General features: G+C 45.1%; 1 protein-coding gene across 2 annotated transcripts in view; it reads right to left on the bottom strand.

Annotated features, from left to right (window-relative positions):
* LOC132828300 (monocarboxylate transporter 1-like) overlaps positions 1–21,911 on the bottom strand; it is a 74,303-nt gene extending 52,392 nt beyond the window's left edge. The window contains exon 1 of one of the 2 annotated variants that reach the window (XM_060845283.1): positions 21,883–21,911. The gene's annotated coding sequence lies outside the window, so the exon portion shown is untranslated. Of the gene's footprint in view, positions 1–8,886; positions 8,989–21,882 lie in introns of those variants that run through there. The other variant, XM_060845282.1, reaches the window with a different exon arrangement.
* Positions 21,912–22,454: the final 543 nt, after the last annotated feature.

The following is a 22,454-nucleotide window of genomic DNA, read 5'->3' as shown; positions in this document are numbered from 1 at the left end:
CTGGTTAATATTCATGTATGCTGCTGGCTAGCTTTCTGCCTGTTTGTCCAATGGTAGTGTTTGTTACAGTCTTTGCAAGGCGTTTTGTAAATGACATTAGTTTTGCTTGCTGTCTCTATAGGGTCTTACAAGTCCATTAGCTGCTGTTTTAGTGTGTTAGTGGGTTTGTGGTCATTTCCAAAATGTCTTTGATGTAGGGGCATCATGGTAAATAAATAGAAAGCAGGAAACACCAGCAGTGCTTCAGCTGGAGGCTCACTGAAAATGTTACCTAGTATGGTGACAGAACATCTGAAAATGACCTTCCAGCTGAGCGAGCAAACCTACATCCAGATCCTCAACCTGAGCGACAAATCTTCTCAAAACTCGATTATCTTATAAGTCTTGATTAAGTCACCTCTCAACCTTCCTCTGTCCAACGAAATCAAACTCAGTTCTGTCAGCCTTTCCTTGTAAGACCTTCCCTCCATACCAGGTAACATCCTAGTAAATGTCCTTTGAACCCTTTCCAAAGCTTTCACACCCTTCCTATAATGCGGTGACCAGAACTGCATGCAATACTCCAGGTGTGGCCGCACTAGCGTCTTGTACAGCTGAAACATCACCTTGTGGTTCCAAAACTCAATTCCCCGACCAATTAATGCCAACACACCATAAGCCTTCTAAACAACCTAAACAACCTTACAGAGGTTTATAAAATTATGACAAATACGGAGAGGGTGAATAGCCAAAGTCTTTTCCTTAGGATAGGGGAGTCCAAACTAGAGGGCATTGGTTTAAGTTGAGAGGGGAAAGATTTAAAAAGGACATAAGGGGCAACGTTTTTCAGAGGGTGGTATGTGTATGGAATGAGCTGCCAAAGGAAGTGGTGGAGGCTGGTACAATTACAACATTTAAAAGGCATCTGGATGGGTATATGAATAGGAAGGGTTTGGAGGGAAATGGACTGAGTGCTGGGAAATGGGACTAGATTAATTTAGAAAATCTGGTCGGCATGTACAAGTTGGACCAAAGGGTCTGTTTCCATGCTGTATAATTCTATGACTCTATGACTGTACAAACCTGGGTGGCAACTTTCAGGGATTTATGCACCTGGGCACTAAGATCTTTCTGTTCATCTACTCTGCTAAGAATTTTACCATTAGCCCAGTACTCTGCATTCCAAAGTGACCTACCTTCATTTGCCACTTCTCAGCTCAGCTCTGCATCTTGTCTGTTTCCCTCTGTAACCCACAACATCCTTTGGCACTATCCACAACTCTGCCTACCTTGATGTTATTCGCAAGTTTACTAACCCATCCTTGTACACTCACATCCAGATCATTTATAAAAATGACAAACAGCAGTGGCCCCAAAACAGATCCTTGCGGCACACCACTGGTAACTGAGCTCCAGGATGAACATTTCCCATCAACCACCACCCTCTCTCTCCTTTCAGCTAATCAATGTCTGATCCAAACCACTAAATTACATTCAATCCTGAAACTCCATATTTTGTGCAAAAGCCTACTGTGGGAAACCTTATCAAACCCCTTACTGAAGTCCATATACCCCACATCAACTGCTTTACCTTCATCCACCTGCTTTGTCGCCTTCTTGAAGAACACAATAAGGTTAGTGAGGCATGACCTACCCTTCACAAAATCAAGTTGACTATCCCTAATCAAATTATTCCTTTCCAGATGATTATAAATCCTATCTCTTATAACCTTTTCCAACACCTTACCCACAACTGAAGTAAGGCTCACCGACCTATAATTACCAGGGTTGTCTCCACTCCCCTCCTTAAACAAGGGAACATTTACTATCCTCCAGTCTTCTGGCACTACACCTGTTGACATAAAGATCAAAGCCAAAGGCTCTGCAATCTCCTCCCTGGTTCCCCAGACAATCCGAGGATAAATCCCATCCGACCCCTATTTTCAGATCTTCCAAAATTGCTTAAACCTCCTCTTTGTCAACTTCAATCCCATATAATCTTGGAGCCTGTATCTCCATACTCTCACTAACATTGCCCTTTTCCAATGTGAATACTGACAAAAAGTATTCATTAAGAGTTTCCCACATGTCCTCAGATTCCATACAAAACTTTCCACTACCATCTTTGATTGGCCCTAATCTTACTCTCGTCATTCTTTTATTCCTGATACAGCTATAGCCTTAGGGTTTTCCTTGATCCTATCTGCCAACAACTCCTCATGTAGGACCCAATGCTGGCAAATGGGACTAGATTAGATTAGATTGGGATACCTGGTTGCTCATTCCTGATGAAGGGCTCTTGCCCAAAACGTCAATTCTTCTGCTCATTGGATGCTGTCCAACCCATCTATGCTGACCAGATATCCCAACCCAATCTAGTCCCACCTGCCAGCACCCGGCCCATATCCCTCCAAACCCTTCCTATTCATATACCCATCCAAATGCCTCTTAAATGCTGCAATTGTACCAGCTTCCATTACTTCCTCTGGCAGCTCATTCCATACCGGTATAATCCTGACCTGTTGTGCTTTTCCAGCACCATACTCTTGACTAGGACATCTGGTTGGCAGCATTAAACTGACGAGTCTGTTTCTGTGCTGAACAGTTGTACAGCTCTATAACTAGGAGGAAGTAACCAATAAGATCTATGGGGATCGTGCATTGGATGAATGAACTTTAGCAGGGACAAAGCTAGGTGGAATGAGGAAAGAGGTTCTACTGAAGGAGTGTGAGCAGCTCCGTGCTAAATTAAGAAGCTGAGTCAGAAAAGAAATACTCTCCAGATTACTACGTGAGCCATGAGCTAATTGGCACAGGATCAATAATGTTAAAGAGACATATGTGTGACTCAAAGGTTAGTGCACAAGACATGGTTTCAAATTTCTGGACATAGCCATCAGTACTGGGAAAGAGGGAGCTGCTCCATCAGAAGGGTCCACCTGAAAGATGCTGCATGAAAATTTTAAAAATCAAAGTATAGTGAGAGGTTTTTACCAGAAGGTGAAATGAAGGGACAGAGTGTCACTGAATTAACAGTAAAAATAGAGACAAATAGGAATGATTTGTTGATAATTACTGAGATGTGGTTACAGGGACAGCAGGTCTAGGAGTTGAATATTCAAAAGGTACACAGAGTTTTGGAAGGATGGACAAAAAGAAACGGGTGGCGTAGCTTTGTTTTTAAAGACAGAGATCAGTACTCTCATGAAAGATGATTTGGTACTCAAGCTCAAGATGTAGAATCAGTCTGAGTCAGATTAAGAAACAGCAAGGGTAAGTGGTGTGTGTCTAATCTATAAGCCCCCCTACAGTAGTGCCACAATGAGACAGTGTATAAACCAGGTAACACTAGCGCTTGTAAGAAATAAATAATGATAATGACAGGTGACTTTAATCGGCATATAGATAGGATTAATGAAATTGGCAAGAGTAGCCTCAAGAGAGAGTTCATCCCGTATATCAGAGATTGTTTCTTGGGGCAAATAGGATAAAATTTACATTTTGTATTAATAACTTGGATGCAGAGATAGAATGTACAAAAGCCAAATTTGTAAATGACACTAAAATAATTAGAAAAGTAAGTTGTAAAGAAGAAACAAAAAATGTATGAATGGATCTGGATAGGTCAGTTGCATCGTTTAAAATTTGTTTAAATGGAATTTAACGTGGATAAGTGTGAGGTTATCCATTTTGGAATAAAAAGACAACTTTTTATCAAAATGGAGAGAAACTTCAGAGTGCTTCAGTGTAGAAGGATCCATTTGTCCTGGTGAATTAATCACATAAATCTAATGGAACATAGCACAGTACAGGTCCTTCAGCCCCCGATGTTGTGCTGGCCTTTTATCCTACTCTATAAGCAAACTAACCAACATTGATTTCATTGTACTAACTTCCACGTGCCTATCCAAGAGCTGCTTTAATGTTCAGGTACAACAGGTAGGAAGGAAGACAAATGAAACGTTGGCATGTATTGTTAAAAGAATAGAGTATAGTGTTTTTGTAACTGTATAAAGTTCTAATGAGACCACATTTCATTTCTTTCTTGAGGATGGATGTAATTGCATTGGAGACAGTTCAGAGAAGGTTCACTTGATTAATTTCAGAGACAGGGGTTTGTCTTATGAAGAGAGATCAAACAGTTTGGGCCTTTATTTGCTGGAACTTAGAAAGAAAAAAGAGGAGATCTAATTGAGGGATATGAGATGTTAAAGGGGGATTGACAATGTAGACATGGGGGATGTTTTGTCACATGGAGCAATCTGGAACATGAGGTCATAGTTATAGAGTCAAAGAGAATCATACAGTCTTTCAGAATTGAGACAGGCCCTTCGACCCAACATGTCTATGCTAGCCAACAAACACCAAACCACATTAACCCATTTACCTGCACTTGAACCATAGCCTACTGGCATTTTAAGTGCTCATCCAGATGTTTCTCAAATGTTGCGAGGTTACCTGCTTCATCCTCCCTCTCAGGCAGCACATTCCATATTTCTACCACCCTCTGGTTGAAAAAATCCTTTCTCGAAATCCTCTAAACCACTTTCTCCTCACCTTAACCTTGTGCCCTCTGATCTTTGACATAGCTGTCAGGGGAAAGAGCTTCTCATGAGTTACTTTGTCAGTACATCTTGTAATTATGTATACCTCAATCAGATCACCCCTCAGTCTCCTCTGCCCCAAGGAGTTTTGGATAAAGGGGAACAGATTTAAAACAGAGATGAGGAGGAATTACATTTCTCAGTAGGTTGAGAACTTGTGGAATTCTCTACCTCAGAGTGTGGTGGATGCTGAGATCTTGAATAAGTTTAAGGACAAGATAATCAGATGTTTAAGTAGGAATGGGTCAACGTGTTATGGAAATCAGGCAGGAGTGTTGAGTTGAGGCTGAGATGAGATCAGCCACGATCATTTGAATGGCAGGTCAGACTTGAGGGGTTGAATGGCCTCCTCTTGTTCCTGGTTCTGATGTTCTTATTTAACAAGGTACCACATGGCAGACCGCTGAGAAAAAAAAGCCTATGGTACACTTATTAATGTAATGAGCTGGGTTCAGAATTGACTCAGTGACAAGAAACAGGGGGTTATGGTTCATGGATGTTTGTGTGAATGAATGCAGTTTCCAGTGGTGTTCTACAGGACTTAGCTTCCTTCCTGTTTGTCACATACTATAGTGATTTAAACTTAAATATACGAAGCATGAATGGGAATTTTGTAAAGAATACCAAAATGAGGCAGGTCATTGATAGTGAAGAAGATGGCAGCAGGAAGATGTCAATGCTGTGGTTGAGAAAGCAATGGAATTCAATCTGGAGAAATGCCAGGTGACACTGTAGGGAGGGAAGCAAAGCAAAGGAGTACACAATAAACAAGAAGGTACTGAGAGAGATAGAGGAGGTGAAAGACCTTGGAGTGCAGGTCCTTTATTCATTCACAGGATGAGGGCATCACTGGCAAGGCCAACATTTACTTCCCATCCCTAATTACCCAGGGGGCAGTTAAGAGTCAGTCACATTGATGTGGGCCTGGAGTCACATGTAGGCCAGACCAGGTCACTTTTCTTCCCTAAAGGACATTATTGAACCAGATGGGTTTTTCACAAATCAGCAATAGATTTGTGACCATCATTAGTATTTTCATAGAGTGATAGAAACATTGAATGCCTACAGTGTGGAAACATGCCATTCGGCCCAACAAGTCCACACCGACCCTCCGAAGAATAACCCAATCAGTCCCATTCCTCTACCTCATTATCCGATATTTACCCCTGACTAATGCACCTGAACCCTTTGGGTAACGTAGCATGGCCAATTCACCTAACCTGCACGCCTGTGGATTCTGAAAGGAAACTAGAGCACCCGGAGGAAACCCATGCAGACACGGGGAGAATGTGCAAGCTCAGTGGTTAGCACTGCTGTCTCACAGCATTGGGAATCCAAGTTCCATTCCAGCATCAGGCAACTGACTGTGTGGGTCCCCTCCGGGTGCTCTGGTTTCCTCCCACAGTCACAAAGATGTGCAGGTTAGGTGGATTGGCCATGCTGGAATTGTTGGTAGTGATCAGGATAGGCCAGGTGAGTTAGCCATTGTAAATGTGGGGTTAAGGAATATAATAGGGGTTGGATGCTGTTTGGAGGTTCGGTGTGGACTTAGCCACACTATTGGGATTGTATGATTAGACTCTTAATTCCAGATTTTATTGAATTTAAATTCTACCATTTGCAATGGTGGGACTTGAACTCATTCCCCTGAACATTTCCTGTGTCTCTGGATTAACAGTTTAGCGATAATACCACTTGGCCAACACCAACCCCCAACCCCCAAACCCCCACCCTCACCCCCATCCGCTGCCATACTTAAGGGTAGATCAGGTGGTAAAGAAGGCATGCGGGATACTTTCCTTCATTGGACGAGGTTTTGAATTGCAGGGTGTAATGCTGGTTAGGCCACAGCTAGAGTTTTATGTGCAGTCTAGGTCACCACATCTCAGGAAGGATGTAATGGCCCTCAAGAGTGCACAGATTCAAAAGAAAATTGCCAGGGCTAGAACATTGCAGCTTTAAGGAGAGATTGGATAGACTAGGGTTGTGTTCCTGAGGACAGGGGAGACCGAGGCGTGAAAGGTTGAGGTGTAACACAATGACAAGGAGCTTGGATAGTGTGGACAGTGAACAGCTGCTTCCCCTTTGCCGGGGCACACATTTAAAATGACTAGGTTAGAGAGAACGTGAGAAAAGACATTTTACACAGACGGACTGGGACATGATGGAATTCACTGGCCAGTTTGGGGGTTGAAGCAGAATCCTTACCTCATTGAAAAGGAACCTGGATCTGTCCCTTGGGCACTGGAACCTACAAGGCTACAGAGCAGGGGCTGGAAAGAATAAACAGCTAGTTTATTCAGCCAGCACAGGCACGATGGGCTGATTGGCCACACTTATGCTGAACCTTTTCTGTGATTCTGAGGCTGAGAGAAGGCGAAATTTCCTCTCTCTCTCACTCTCTCTCTCAAAGGATCATTAACCTTTGGAACTCTTTTCACCAGAGAGCAATGGGAGCCGGGTCAGTGAATTTATTTAACGCTGAGTTAGATAGATTTTTGATCAGCAAGTGAGTCAAGGATTACGGGAGGCAGACAGGAAAGTGGAGTCGAGGTCAGAACCAGAATAACCATGGCCTTAATGAATAACACAACAAGCTCAAGGGGATGAATAGCCTAACGTGTCACTGCATGTGACAGAGATATTTCAGATGAGGAGGTGCCGATATTGGACTGGGGTGGACAAAGTTATGAATCACACAATGCCACGTTATAGTCCAACAGGTTTATTTAGAAGTACTAGCTTCAACAGGTAACAGCGCTCCGAAAGCTTGTGCATCCAAATAAACCTGTTGGACTATAACCAGGCATTGTGTGGAAGATATTTAAGGGGAAGTTAGATAAGTATAAGGAGAAGAATTACATAAATGGAAACTTTCAGATCTTCGTGCAATGGACCAACACCCACCAATTTCCCCATTGTGAAATAATCGGATGGTTATAATACTTCCAATATAATCTCAGAGTGTCACACAGCAAAACCTGATGCTGACTCTCACTGTATACTGTATACAGCAGTAACCTAGCTTTCTCCGTGATCAGGACAGTGCCAACACACCCTGAAAGCAGCCTGCCAAACCTGTCACACTGTACACTTTTAAAATCATTTGAAACAAATTAAACCAAACTGATTCAAATTAAAGGTAACAGCCCTTCAGGGGCACTTCAATAAAATTTGAATGTTCAAATTACACTTTAATTTAAATTTTGTAAATGTAATTTATGTTGACTCAGGAAGCTTGTATGAAACACAGTTTCCCTCCCAGCTCTGTACATGTGAATGGAAAATCATTAATCAGCTTTGTGATCAATACATGGCAGTGCATCAAAAATGAGCTGGGCTATCTCTGGTTTATTTCTTCTCTTTATCTCACTCTCCTTTCCACTATTTTCGTTCTCACTCTCTAAACTTCTCCTTCCCCACTTTGTTGCCTCCCTCTCTTCCTCTCTGTTTCTCATTTGAAAGAGTCCTTATCAACTCTGCTTCTCCCCCACTTGTTTGGAAACATTCTATGTTGTGTCTGTGTGCCGGAGGGGTGTGGGTGTGTGAGAGGGGGAGAGAAAGAGAGAGAGAGAGAGAGAGAATATGTGCAAGTCTGTGAGTGTATATGTCTGCAGAATTCTGTCAATATGTCTGTGTGTGAGTGTGTGTCTGTGTATGTGAATATGTGTACATCTGTGTGTGTGTAAGTGTGTAGTGTCAGTACATCTGTGTGTATGAATGTGTCTCTGTGAGGGTGAATGCATTCACAAGTGAGTAATCAGTAGAACAGCTCAGTAAGTGGGTCAGAATAAGTTTTCCAGCACCACATTCTCGACTCTAATCTCCAGCATCTGCAGTCCTCACTTTCACCCAGAACAATAAAGGAGTTCATGGTGCTGAATGGAGAGAGTGTGTAGAAGGAGGATAAGGAAGGGAGGGTTGAGAATGTGGGGTAGTACGGAGAGTAAGTGGAGGAGGAGAGGGGAAGGTTCAGGGACAATGGTTTTGAGGAGGAGGGAGAATAGATTGAGGTTAGGAGTCCGCCCTACAGGCTTTTCACCTTTGGTTAAACATAAAGTGACAGCTCTCTCCCCTTACCTCAACCTGATCCATGGAGTAGGAGTTTACAACAACATCAACAGCTTGTATTTATATAGCACCATTAATAGAAAAATGATTCAAGGTGCTTCACAGGAAAGTAATGAAACAAGGTTTGACACAGATCCAAAGTTTTAGGCCACTCACTGTAGATTCAGTCACCAAGTGGTGTATTAATTTAAAAAGAACGAAACAGAAAAAAGGCATAAAAACTGATAATTACCTGCCACAGTTTGCAACCTTTTCACAATTGTTATCTGACTTTGAAAGTCTGTCTCAGTCTGCTTTCTGTGTTAAAGTGGAAAAACATCTCCTCCAAGGTTATTTGGAATTTCACAAGATGGGAGTTGCAAAATAATTTCCCAAAGATCTTGCTCATTCTGCCAATCCCTATCGCAACAGCTCCCTGCTCTATCAGCTCCAATGACCACGTGTCAAGACCTGCTGAAAAAATTGCAAACTCAAACTTCCCTTTGGGTTTTATGTTCCCTTCTGTACTCCTCAGACAGATCCTGCTATAAAACCTGGCACAGATTTTGTTATTTCCCTAAAACAGAGTCTACTAATTACTTTCTTTTATTTAACCATAGAATGGGGATGTCTCTGGTTAGGTCAGCATTCACTGACATTAATACAGAGCTCAGTTGGTTGGATGGCTGATTTGCAATGAAGAATGATGCCAACAGTATGGGTTCAATTTCTACAGGTGACTATGAAGGACCCTCCTTCTCAAATTTTCCCCTTACCTGAGTAATGGAGACCCTCAGGTTAAACCACCAGTTGTCTCTCTGTACAGAGAGTACCCCTTTGGTCCATTCGGATTATGGCTGCTCCGACAGACCCTGTTAAAATCTACAGTCAGTTGTGCTGCATGAGAATAAGGGGTGATTCTAACTAAGGATTTTATGGGACTAATTACAGCTGTGCTGCTCCGGGCTGCTGTCACAAAACTCTCCATTATAAAACTTTTCCAGAATTCTGGAACTCACTCCCTCAATAAGCTGCCAAAGCCAGGGGCCAATTTAAAATTTCCAAACTGAGACTAGATGTTTTTTTCTTGGGTAAGGGAATTAGTCCTATAAAACCAAGGCAGGTAAATGGTGTTAAAAAATATGCCAGTCAATTGAATGGCAGAACAGGATCGTAGGGTTGAACAGCCTCCTCCTGTTCCTGTGTCTCGGTGGAAGGTATATTCAGGACTTTTGGATAAGAAGGATAGTATTGGATATGGAGATTGTATGGTCAAGATAGTAGATCCGCTATCATTGTAATGAATGACGAGGCAAGCTTGAGGGGCCGAATGGCCTGCAACTGCTCCTGGGTATTATTTTCTGACGTGAGAAGGTGTGTAGTGAAGGACTGACTGCTGTCAGGGTCATGACTTCCACCGGAAGGTCAGTGAGTGTTGGTGATTGGCTGAACTAGCATGACCATTATTATCTGCAATCCCTCTTCACCAATGTGCTGAAAGCACAGAGCTTCCGCCTGAGAGGGAGGCTGTCTCATCTGAGCCAGCTTGGTTAATAGACTCTGCTAGACAGACATGCCTGTGTGTAGTCACAGCAAACAGCAGAAAACCAATCAAACATAGATAAATAGATCCTTTTCAGAGCAGGTCTCTGTACTCTGTGACAACACGTCATGTCTGGTGGGGATTTTGAAAGCTAATTGTTTCACTGGCAACCGAAGCCCAGGAGAGCATAGCTCCTTGCTGGCTGCATGGGCTTTATTTCTGAACCTATTACATGGCAGCTGACTTTGTGTTTAATAATGAGCAGTAGGCCATCTGGGAGAATACACCAACATCCAGACCCAGAGCAGCTCCAACCCAGTCACACTGTCTCACAGACACATCCAGTCCCAGAGTAACTCCAACCCAGTCACACCGTCTCACAGACACATCCAAACCCAGAGTAACTCCAACCCAGTCACACTGTACAGACACATCCAAACCCAGAGTAACTCCAACCCAGTCACACCGTCTCACAGACACAACCAAACCCAGAGCAGCTCCAACCCAGTCACACCGTCTCACAGACACATCCAGTCCCAGAGTAACTCCAACCCAGTCACACCGTGGGCGGCACGGTGGTTAGCACTGCTGCCTCACAGCGCCTGAGACCCGGGTTCAGTTCCCGACTCAGGCGACTGACTGTGTGGAGTTTGCACGTTCTCCCCGTGTCTGCGTGGGTTTCCTCCGGGTGCTCCGGTTTCCTCCCACTGTCCAAAGATGTGCGGGGTCAGGTGAATTGGCCATGCTAAATTGCCCATAGTGTTAGGTAAGGGGTAAATGTAGGGGTATGGGTGGGTTGCGCTTCGGCGGGTCGGTGTGGACTTGTTGAGCCGAAGGGCCTGTTTCCACACTGTAGTAATCTAATCTAAAAAAAAACCGTCTCACAGACACATCGAAACCGAGAGTAACTCCAACCCAATCACACTGTCTCACAGACACATCCAGACCCAGAGTAACTCCAACCCAGTCACACTGTATCACAGAACATAGAGAGAGCTGCTTGAAATATTAAAGCCAAAGCCCACCAGCCCCCTCAGGTAGGATTCCATGCCATCACTATTTTGAGTAGAAATGGAGAGTTCTCGGGTTCTGACATACTTATTCCTCAATCAATATCGCTATTTTACCAGACAGTCTGACCATGATCATATTGCTTTTTGTGGGATCTTGCTGTGCACAAATAGGCTTCCATCTTCCTTCCGTTACAATGGTGGTTGCACTCCGAAAATCTCTCTTTAAAATGTCTTGGCGTGGCCTGAAGTTGTGAAAAGAGCTACATAAATGTAAATCGTTCCTCTCATTTCTCTTTATGATCGTAAATCTCAATCACACTTCTGACAAGATTCTGACTTGGAGCCAGGGCACCACTCAGAGTCATAGAGTCATACAGCATGGAAACAGACCCTTCAGCCCAACCAGTCCATGCTGACCATAATCCCAAACTAATCAGTGCCACCTGCCTGCGCTTGGCCCCTATCCCTCCAAACCTTTCCCATTCATGTACTTAATCAAATGTATTTTAGATGTAACTGTACCTACAACCACCACTTGCTTACAACAACGTTCATTGGCCTCCATGCTATCTATAATCCAACAGGACCGAGATATTGTGACAATACACAGCTTTTTACAATTCTTGGTACTGTGTCTGTCAACTCCTCCCATGGCTCTGAGCCTACCCAGGGGAGGGTGGGGAGGTGTTGGAACCTGGAACTGGCCCAATAACTTCATTCATACAAACCCCGGGAGGGGGTGCGGAACAGCACTAAGCCTCAAGTCATCACTGTAACCAGGGAGTGGTCTGGATTGCACCAGTAACAACATCTCCTGATAGTTGTTTGATTACCTCACACTTCCTGGATCAGTGCTGCTGGAAGAGCACAGCAGTTCAGGCAGCATCCAACGAGCAGCGAAATTGACGTTTCGGGCAAAAGCCCTTCATCAGGAATAAAGGCAGTGAGCCTGAAGCGTGGAGAGATAAGCTAGAGGAGGGTGGGGGTGGGGAGAGAGTAACATAGAGTACAATGGGTGATTGGGGGAGGGGATGAAGGTGATAGGTGAGGGAGGAGAGGGTGGAGTGGATAGGTGGAAAAGGAGCTAGGCAGGTCAGACAAGTCCGGACAAGTCATGGGGACAGTGCTGAGCAGGAAGTTTGGAACTAGGGTGAGGTGGGGAAGGGGAAATGAGGAAACTGTTGAAGTCCACATTGAGGCCCTGGGGTTGAAGTGTTCCGAGGTGGAAGATGAGGCGTTCTTCCTCCAGGCGTCTGGTGGTGAGGGAGCGGCAGTGAAGGAGGCCCAGGACCTCCATGTCCTCGGCAGAGTGGGAGGGGGAGTTGAAATGTTGGGCCACAGGGCGGTGTGGTTGATTGGTGCGGGTGTCCCGGAGATGTTCCCTAAAGCGCTCTGCTAGGAGGCGTCCAGTCTCCCCAATGTAGAGGAGACCACATCGGGAGCAACGGATACAATAAATGATATTAGTGGATGTGCAGGTAAAACTTTGATGGATGTGGAAGACTCCTTTAGGGTCTTGGATAGAGGTGAGGGGGGAGGTGTGGGCACAGGTTTTACAGTTCCTGCGGTGGCAGGGGAAGGTGCCAGGATGGGAGGGTGGGTCGTAGGGGGGGGTGTGGGCGGGGGGAGGGAACCTTCTTTGCGGAAGGTGGAAAGGAGTGGAGAGGGAAATATATCCCTGGTGGTGGGGTCTTTTTAGAGGTGGCAGAAATGTTGGCAGATGATTTGGTTTATGCGTAGGCTGGTAGGGTAGAAGGTGAGCACCAGGGGCGTTCTGTCCTTGTGGGGTCTGAGGGCGGAGGTGTGGGATGTGGACGAGATGAGTTGGAGGGCATCTTTAACCTCACACACTCCACATCTCTGTACCTGTGAAATTGAGCTCCAAGAGATACTCAACTGACCAGTGCCCGAAACAATAGACTTAAATGTTCAAGTTTTCCTCCATTTGCAATAGATAAAAGGATGGTTAAACTCGGGGTTTAGCCCGTAGTAATTACCTCCAGAGTAGAGCAATCGCAGATTCCTTATCGTTCTCCTAACGGGCTTGAAACTGCCTTTAAAAACAACTCACTTCCTTCCCCAGCCTGATCCAACTTTCTACAAGAAAGTCTATTTGCTTGAGAAAACGCAGATTCATTCCAACCCACCGTCCACCAATCAGCCTGTGTTTAACCTGCAGACACTCAGTAAAATCCCACCCCCCAAGGGCAGCAGCCCATATCCCCCCCACGGAGAGTATGCTGCGGTTCACCATTCCCGAGAGTCGGGGGAAAATAAATCAAAAGTGTGTTGCAATCCTGCGGACTCGCCGAAGTTTGCGCAGGCAGCACTGGGAGACACGGATTACACTCCTGGACAGATCTGATTCACTCCCCCACACCACAGTTCCCCCCAGCTCTCGAAGATTTCCAATTTAACACAGGCTCTGCACTCTGATTGGGTGACAGGCCTGTTTACTCACTCAACAAGCCTCTGACAGACAGATTATAAAAGGGGCCAGCCACTACTGCCCACATTATTACAGATCCCCAGCTGAATATGGTAATGTGTGTGTGTAATAACAGACAAGTCTAGTTACCTTGGTGAACGGGGTGTGCTGGTGACTTTGAGATATAGTTTTTTACTGACAGATTAGATTACTTACAGTGTGGAAACAGGCCCTTCGGCCCAACAATTCCACACCGACCCGCCAAAGCGCAACCCACCCATACACTACAGGCAATTTAGCATGGCCAATTCACCTGACCCGCACATCTTTGGACTGTGGGAGGAAACCGGAGCACCCGGAGGAAACCCACACAGACACGGGGAGAACGTGCAAACTCCACACAGTCTGTCGCCTGAGTCGGGAATTGAACCCGGGTCTCAGGCGCTGTGAGGCAGCAGTGCTAACCACTGTGCCACCGTGCCGCCCAAGTTAGTCTGAATTAGCAAGATCTAGGAATATTCTCTCCTACCTACTTATGTATGAAGTGCAAACAAGCAATAAAGGTGGGGAATTCGATGTTTCGGGCTAAAGCCCTTCATCAGGCATTCCTGATGAAGGACTTTTGCCCAAAACGTCGATTTTCCTGCTCCTCGGATGCTGCCAATGTGCGGGTCAGGTGAATTGGCCATGCTAAATTGCCCGTAGTGTTAGGTAAGGGGTAAATGTATGGGTGGGTTGCGCTTCGGCGGGTTGTTGGGCCGAAGGGCCTGTTTCCACACTGTAAGTAATCTAATCTAATCCAGAATCTGGTTTCCAGCAAGTGCACTCATTGTTTTACCTAGGTAGTAAAGGCGTACTTGGTCATCAGAAAAAGAGCAAACTCACCTCCGTCTCTGTACCACTACAGCACAATGGCACAATAATAGTAAAGTATGTACCATCAATTTTCAACTTCCTCTTCTGATTTTAATAGACAAGATTTTCCATGGACTAAAACAGTTTTTTTTTAGAAAAGGAAGAAACATTGGTCTAAAATGCTGATGTGATCATTTGATCATAGACTGAGACAAGTTCAGGGAACTGATGTGGCATAAACAGAACTGATTAAACTGATAGAATTTTTAGCTGAAGACATTGAAACCTGTCAGGCGTCAAGACATTCACATCCCCTGTTTTATATTTGTGTAGTAAGTTGTACGTTCAGAACATGAATGGATTGCCTCTAACTATCCGGCTTGGAAAGACAAGGCAGCCTGACTTGGGAATACACAGATGGGCCATATTTGAGTAGCTGCTTTGCAGAGCGACAGGGAGTGAAACAGAAGAATGGATTGGTTAAAGCAAGGACCATCAGGTTTTCTCTCTCTCTCTCTCTCTCTACTTCAGCTCAGCCTCTCAGATGGCAGTGTTTGGCAATTGGAGAAACATCCATTGACTCAAGGATATTGAGGACATTGACAAATTTTAACATTGCTGAAGTTGCAAGTCATCAATAAAATAATTATGGTCTCAGGTTAAACCAAACACCTCAAGGACTCTAACAAGTTAATAAACAGGCCCAAACATTCTCTTCCTGAATGTACTGGGCAGTGTCCCGTTTTCAAATTTTGTGCTTGTATTTATGAGTATTTAATATTGCATTTTACTACCTTTAGTAAGCAACAAAATTCACTTTTCTTTCACTCAACACATTCTTGCAATTCACTCCTTAATTTTGAAGCAACTTGTAGCTGTGTGCCCAAACCAATTAAAAACCTTTGATCTGGCCAATCCAGAGGAGACCCAATTCACACTCCCCCATCTAGTCAGAACCGTGATATCACGGCGACAGACCAATGACTCATTTTACCTGCAAAAGCCTGAGGCATGTTTCAAAGTAGTTTATTACTCTGCTAGGTTTAACATGCATGATTTGGAGATGCCGGTATTGGACTGGGGTGCACAAAGTGAAAGTGAGTTCTATGTTCTGGGTTTCTGTGGGTACATTATGACAAATACATGGGGCACACATATGGTGAAGAAGGCGTTTGGTATGTTTTCCTTTATTGGTCAGAGCATTGAATATTGGAGTTGGGAGGTCATGTTGCGGCTGTATAGGACATTGGTTAGACCACTTTTGGAACACTACATGCAAATCTGGTCTCCTTCCTATTGGAAGGATGTTGTGAAACTTGAAAAGGTTCAGAAAAGATTTACAAAGATGTTACCAGGGTTACATACTTTGTGCTATAGGGAGAGGCTGAACAGGCTGGGGCTGTTTTCCCTGGAGTGCGCACGCTGAGGGGTGACCTTATGGAGGTTTATAAAATCATGAGGGGCATGGATAGGTAAATAGACAAAGTCTAGTACTAGAGAGGGCATAGGTTTAGGGTGAGAGGAGAAAGATATAAAAGAAACCTATGGGCAGAAGGTGGTGTGTGTATGGAATGACCTGTCAGAGGAAATAGTGGAGGCTGATACAATTACAACATTTAAAAGGCATCTAGATGGGTATATGAATAGGAAGGGTTTGGAGGGATATGGGCCAAATGTTACAAATGGGAGTAGATTAATTTAGGATAACTGATCAGCATGGATGAGTCAGAATGAAGGATCTGTCTCCATGCTGTACATTTCTCTAACTCTATGACAAATCTCTTAACATCAAGATTTCTCCTGCTGCTTTGTGGGATGTGGGTTTTGCTGGATGGGCTGGCACTTATCTCCTGTCTGTATTTGCCTTTGAGAAGATGATGGGGAGCTGCCTTCTTGAATTACTACAGGCTGTGCTGTAGGAAGACTCACAAAGCCATTAGGGAGGGAATTTCAGGATTTTGACCCAGCAACACTGAAGTTATGGTGATATATTTCCAAGTCAATTTGGTGAGTGGTTTGGAGGGAATCTTGGAGATTTCAGTGTATCTGCTGTCCTTGACCTTTTAGATGGAAATGTTTGTGGGTTTGGAATGCGCCGTCTAAGCATCTTTGGTGAGTTTCTGCGGTGCATCTAGTAGATAGTACACACTGCTGACGCTGAGTGTCGGTGGTGGATATTTGTGAAAGTGATGCCAATTAAACCGGCTGTTTTGTCCTGGATGGTGTCGAGTTTCATGAGTGTTGTTGGAGCTGCACCCATCCAGGCAAGTGGGGAGTATTCCATCACCCTCCTGATTTGGACCTTGTGGAGGTGGGGTTCTGTGGAGTCAGGAGGTGAGTTACTTCCTGCGATATTCCTAGCTTCTGACGTGCTCTTGAAGTTATTGGTTTATATGGCGAATACAGTTCAGTTTCTGGACAATGTAACTCCCAGGATGTTGATAATGAGCGATATACTGATGGTAACACCATTGAATGTCATGAGCATGTGTTAGATTGTCTCTTATTACAGATGATCATAAACTGGCATTTGCGTGGCGAGAATGTTTCTTGCCACTGTCAGCCAAGCCTTGATAGTGTTCAGATCTTGCTACGTCTGAAGATGGATTGTTCCAATATCTGAGGAGTTGTGAATGGTGCTGAACACTGTGCAATCATTGGTGAACATCCCCACTTGGGACCTTATGGTAGTGGGAAGGTCATTGATGAAGCAGCTGAAGATGGTTAGGCCGAGGGCACTACCCTGAGGGACTCCTGCAGAGATGTCCTGGAGCTGAGATGACTGATTTCCAACAACCACAACCATCTTCCCATGTGCCAGATATGACTCGATCAGCCAGAGAGTCTGTCCCCGATACCCATTAATTCCAGTTTTGCTAGGGCAAAGCCAAATGCAGCTTTGATGTTAAGGGCTGTCCCTCTCCCCTCCCCTCTGTTTGAACCAAGGCTATATTGGAGTCAGGAGCTGAGTGGCCCTGGGGGAACCCAAACTGGGCGTCGCTGAGCAGGTTAGGGCTGAGCAGGTGCAGCTTGATAGTGCTGTTGATGACCCCTTCCATCACTTTATTTGATGATTGAGAGTAGACTGATGGGACAGTTATTGGCTGGGTCGGATTTGTCCTGTTTTTTTGTGTACAGGACAGACCTGGGCAATTTTCCACATTGTTGGGTAGCTGCCAATGTTGTAACTGTATTGGAACAGCTTGGCTAGTGGAGCGGTAAGTTCTAGAGCACAAGTCTTCAGTCCTATTGCTGGACTGTTGTGGGAGCCCATAATCTTTGTAGTATTCAATGTCTCCAACCGTATCTTGATATCACCTGGAGTGAATCGAATTAGCTGGAGACTGGTGTTTGTGATGCAGGGGATCACTGGAGGAGCCTGAGCACGTCTGTCTGAAGATTGCTGTGAAAGCTTCGGCCTTATATTTGCACTGATGTGCTGGGCTCTTCTGTCATTGAGGGTGGGATATCTGTGGAGCCTCCTCTTCCAGTGAGTTATTTGATCATCCTCCACCATTCATGACTGGATGTGGCAGGACTGCAGAGCTTCGATCGGATCTGTTGGTTGTGGGATTGCTTAGCTCTGCCTGTCACTTGCAGCTTAAGCTGTTTGGTTTGCAGGTAATCCTGTGTGGTGGCTTCACCAGGTTGACACCTCATCTTCAGGTGTTCCAGGTGCTGGTACTGGCATGCCTTCCTGCACTCTGCATTGAACCAGGGTTGATCCCCTGGGTTGATGGTAATGGTTGATTGGGGAGTATGCCGGGCCATGAGGTTACAGATTGGGCTGGAGTACAGTTCTGCTGCTGCTGATGCCCAGTCTTGAGTTGCTAGATCTGTTTGAAGTCTGTCCCATTTAGTACGGTATAGTGTCACGCAACACGATGTAGGTTATTCTCGGTGTGAAGGTGGGACTTTGTCTCCACAGGGACAATGTGGTGGTCATTCTTACTGATACTTCCATGGATATATGCATCTGCAGATGGCAGATTGTTGAGGATGAGGTCAGGTATGTTTACCCCACTACCTGCTGCAGACCCAGTCTCACAGCTATCTCATTTAGGACCTGACCATGTCGATCAGTAATACTGCTGCCCAGCCACTCTTGGTGTGAGGCTTTGAAATCATCCACTCAAGTTACATTCTACATCTCTGTGACCCTCAGTTTTTCCTCCAAGTGTTGTTCAATGTGGAGGAGTACTGATTCACCAACAGCGGGAGGACAGTACGTGGCAATCACCTGAAGGTTTTTTTGACCATGTTTAACGCAAAAGCCATGAGGCTTCATTTCCTGTGTTAACATTGAGGAGACCCAGGGCAGCTCCCTCTTGCCTGTATCCCACTACACAGCAACAATCTCAGTCCTGCCAGTGGGACACGACATATCCCGGGATGGTGACGGTGGTGACTGGGACATTGTCTCTAATGTATGATCCTGTGAGTATAACTGTGTTAGGCTGTTGCTTGACTGATCTGTGAGAGACCTCTCCCAATGTTTGCACAAGCTCTCAGCTATTGGTAAGGAGGATCCTTTAGGTTGATAGGGCTGTGTTTGCTGTTGTCTTTTCGAGTGGTTTGTCTGGCTTTATTCCTTTGTTAAGAGTTTCTAGCAATTATTACCACAGAGTGTTATCAGGAGGCCAGCGAGAGTTGGTGTAGGTCTGGAATCAGATGTCAGATAAGGATAGCAGTTTCTTTCCTGAAAGGTTATTAGTGAACCAGATAGATGTTTTAGATAATCAACAATGGTTTCACTATCATCATTCGACTCTTAATACCCGATTTTTAAAAAATTGAATTCAAATTTCACCATCTGCCATGGCAGGAATTGAACCTGTGTTCCAAGAGCTTTAATAGACTAATAATAAACCACCAGACCATCATCTCCCCTTAACATTGACAAGAATGGTTAATGAGTTCAGTTGGCTCTCACAATGGCGTGGGCAGTGGGGAGCAAGGTGGGAGAATGGGACCATTGTGTGTAACTCTCAGCTTTTTACTGGAAGTCTTATCTTTGAGATGCCATACCTGACACTCAGGCACAAAAACTCAGCTGACACAATGTGTTCAGGACTGAGGGAGTGCTGTACGGTTGCAGGGGGTGTGTTTCTGGTGTGATGTTAGTCAAGTCCCACTAGCTGTCTCATCCTCAGATGAAAAGGATCATTTCTGAAGAGCAGGCAAGTTCTCTTCTGTGTTCTGGATCAGTATTTACCCCCCCCGGTTGTATCACCAAATCAGATTATGTGGTTGTCAACGTATTCTTTTTTGGGGATCTTTCGAAGTAGATATCTGCTGCTCCAATTTCTCTCTTACAACACCGGCTATGCTTCAATTCAATTAGCTGCAAGAATCCAAAGATGTGCAAATCAGGTGAATTGGTCACGCTAAATTACCCAAAGTGTTAGGTGCATTAGTCAGAGGGAAATATAGGGTAGGGGAACGGGTCTGGGTGGATTACTCTTCAGAGTGTCAGTGTGGACTTAGAGTCATAGAGGTGTACAGCCCAGAAATAGACCCTTCCGTCCAACCCATCCATGCCGACCAGTTATCCCATCCCAATCTAATCCCACCTGCCAGCACCCGGCCCATGAGCCAAATGGCCTGTTTCCACACTGAAGGGAATCTAATCTAGATATATGATTTCCTCGGATTATGAAAGGCAGTCATCAATAAGCAAGAGAGATTCTATAATAGGAAGGGAGACACAGCATGATATGTGGGAGATACAATGGAGGCTACAGGAACTTGGGTTACATGTTACAACATGTGGATGAGACAAGCAAACACTCTAAAATATGACTTGGAGGTGCCAGAGTAGGACTGGGGTATACGAAATTAAAATAATCACACAGCACCAGGTTACAGTCCAACAGGTTTATTTGGAAGCACTAGCTTTCAGAGCTCTGCTCCTTCATCAGGTGGGTGTGGGTATTCTACAACCGGCTGATGAAAGAGCAGCGCTCCGAAAGCTAGTGATTCTAAATAAACCTGTTGGACTATAACCTGGAGCTGTGTGATGTTTAACTCCAAAATACATAATATACAGAAACAGCATTGGCTAAAATATGTAGATCTCATTACTTTCAGAAGCAGTCATTGAATTGAGGAAAATTAATGAGAAAAACATATAACACAACACCAGCACTATACCCCAGTGTTATACAGTGACAGACCTGTCCCCACCAAGTACTGTACCCCAGTGTTATACAGTAGCAGACCTGTCCCCACCAGTACTGTACCCCAGTGTTATACAGGGACAGACCTGTCCCCACCAGTACTGTACCCCAGTGTTATACAGTGACAGACCTGACCCCACCAGGACTGTACCCCAGTGTTATACAGTGACAGACCTGTCCCCAACAGTACTGTATTCCTGTGTTATACACTGACAGACCTGTCCCCAACAGTACTGTACCCCAGTGTTATACAGTGACAGACCTGTCCCCACCAAGTACTGTACACCAGTGTTATACAGTGGCAGACCTGTCCCCACCAGTACTGTACCCCAGTGTTATACAGGGACAGACCTGTCCCCACCAGGACTGTACCCCAGTGTTATACACTGACAGACCTGTCCCCACCAGGACTGTATCCCAGTGTTATACAATGACAGACCTGTCCCCACCAGTACTGTACCCCAGTGTTATACAGTGACAGGCCTGTCCCCACCAGTCCTGTACCCCAGTATTATACAGTGACAGATCTGTCCCCACCAGTTCTGTACCCCAGTGTTATACAGGGACAGACCTGTCCCCACCAGTACTGTACCCCAGTGTTATACACTGACAGACCTGTCCCCACCAGTACTGTACCCTAGTGTTATACAGTGACAGACCTGTCCCCACCTGTACTGTACCCCAGTGTTATACTGGGACACACCTGTCCCCACCAGTCCTGTACCCCAGTGTTATACAGTGACAGACCTGTCCCCACCAGTACTGTACCCCAGTGTTATACAGTGACAGGCCTGTCCCCACCAGTCCTGTACCCCAGTATTATACAGTGACAGATCTGTCCCCACCAGTTCTGTACCCCAGTGTTATACAGGGACAGACCTGTCCCCACCAGTACTGTACCCCAGTGTTATACACTGACAGACCTGTCCCCACCAGTACTGTACCCTAGTGTTATACAGTGACAGACCTGTCCCCACCTGTACTGTACCCCAGTGTTATACTGGGACACACCTGTCCCCACCAGTCCTGTACCCCAGTGTTATACAGGGACAGACCTGTCCCCACTAGTACTGTACCCCAGTGTTATACAGTGACAGATCTGTCCCCACCAGTTCTGTCCCCCAGTGTTATACAGGGACAGACCTGTCCCCACCAGTACTGTACCCCAGTGTTATACAGTGACAGACCTGTCCCCACCAGTACTGTACCCCAGTGTTATACAGTGACAGACCTGTATTCACCAGCTGAATGTTTTCTCTCCACACCGTTTTGCAATGACAGGTTTGTGATTTCTCGGTGTTAATGACACAGTCCGAGGACGTTACGTGTCACTGTAATACCGACAGCTACATCTTACTATCCACCGAGTGACGTTAATGAGCTGGTTGTGATTTTGTGCTGTCTCTGTAATAATAGGTTTGCTTTCAGAATTCACACTCTCTAGCCTGAAGTAATGTTTCCCGTTTAGGAAACCCTTCCTGTGCTGGTGCTGAAAGTTGAGCCTTATCTGTTGAGGGGTTACTCGAGGTCAATGAGTCTAGATTGGTCACACTGAGATTTCTCTGTAGCAACTCATACACAGGCAGTAACTAACGACACGTGTCTTTCTAAAACAGCCACCCACTTCCTCTATTCAGCTCTGAAATCTTTGTCATTTCGAAATCATTAGCTGGTGGATAACCATTCATGTCAAATCTCTCCCACTGTATTGCATCGTCTCACACAGGAATCCCTACCTCTTGACTGACCTTGCACCATCAGCTGGGACCAGGAGAAACTTCCTGGCCCCGAACTGGAAACAGT

Source organism: Hemiscyllium ocellatum, chromosome 26 (assembly GCF_020745735.1).
Source record: "Hemiscyllium ocellatum isolate sHemOce1 chromosome 26, sHemOce1.pat.X.cur, whole genome shotgun sequence".
Classification (NCBI taxonomy): Eukaryota; Metazoa; Chordata; class Chondrichthyes; order Orectolobiformes; family Hemiscylliidae; genus Hemiscyllium; species Hemiscyllium ocellatum.
The sequence above is the reverse complement of the archived record's forward strand: the minus strand, read 5'-3'. Positions and strand labels throughout refer to the sequence as shown.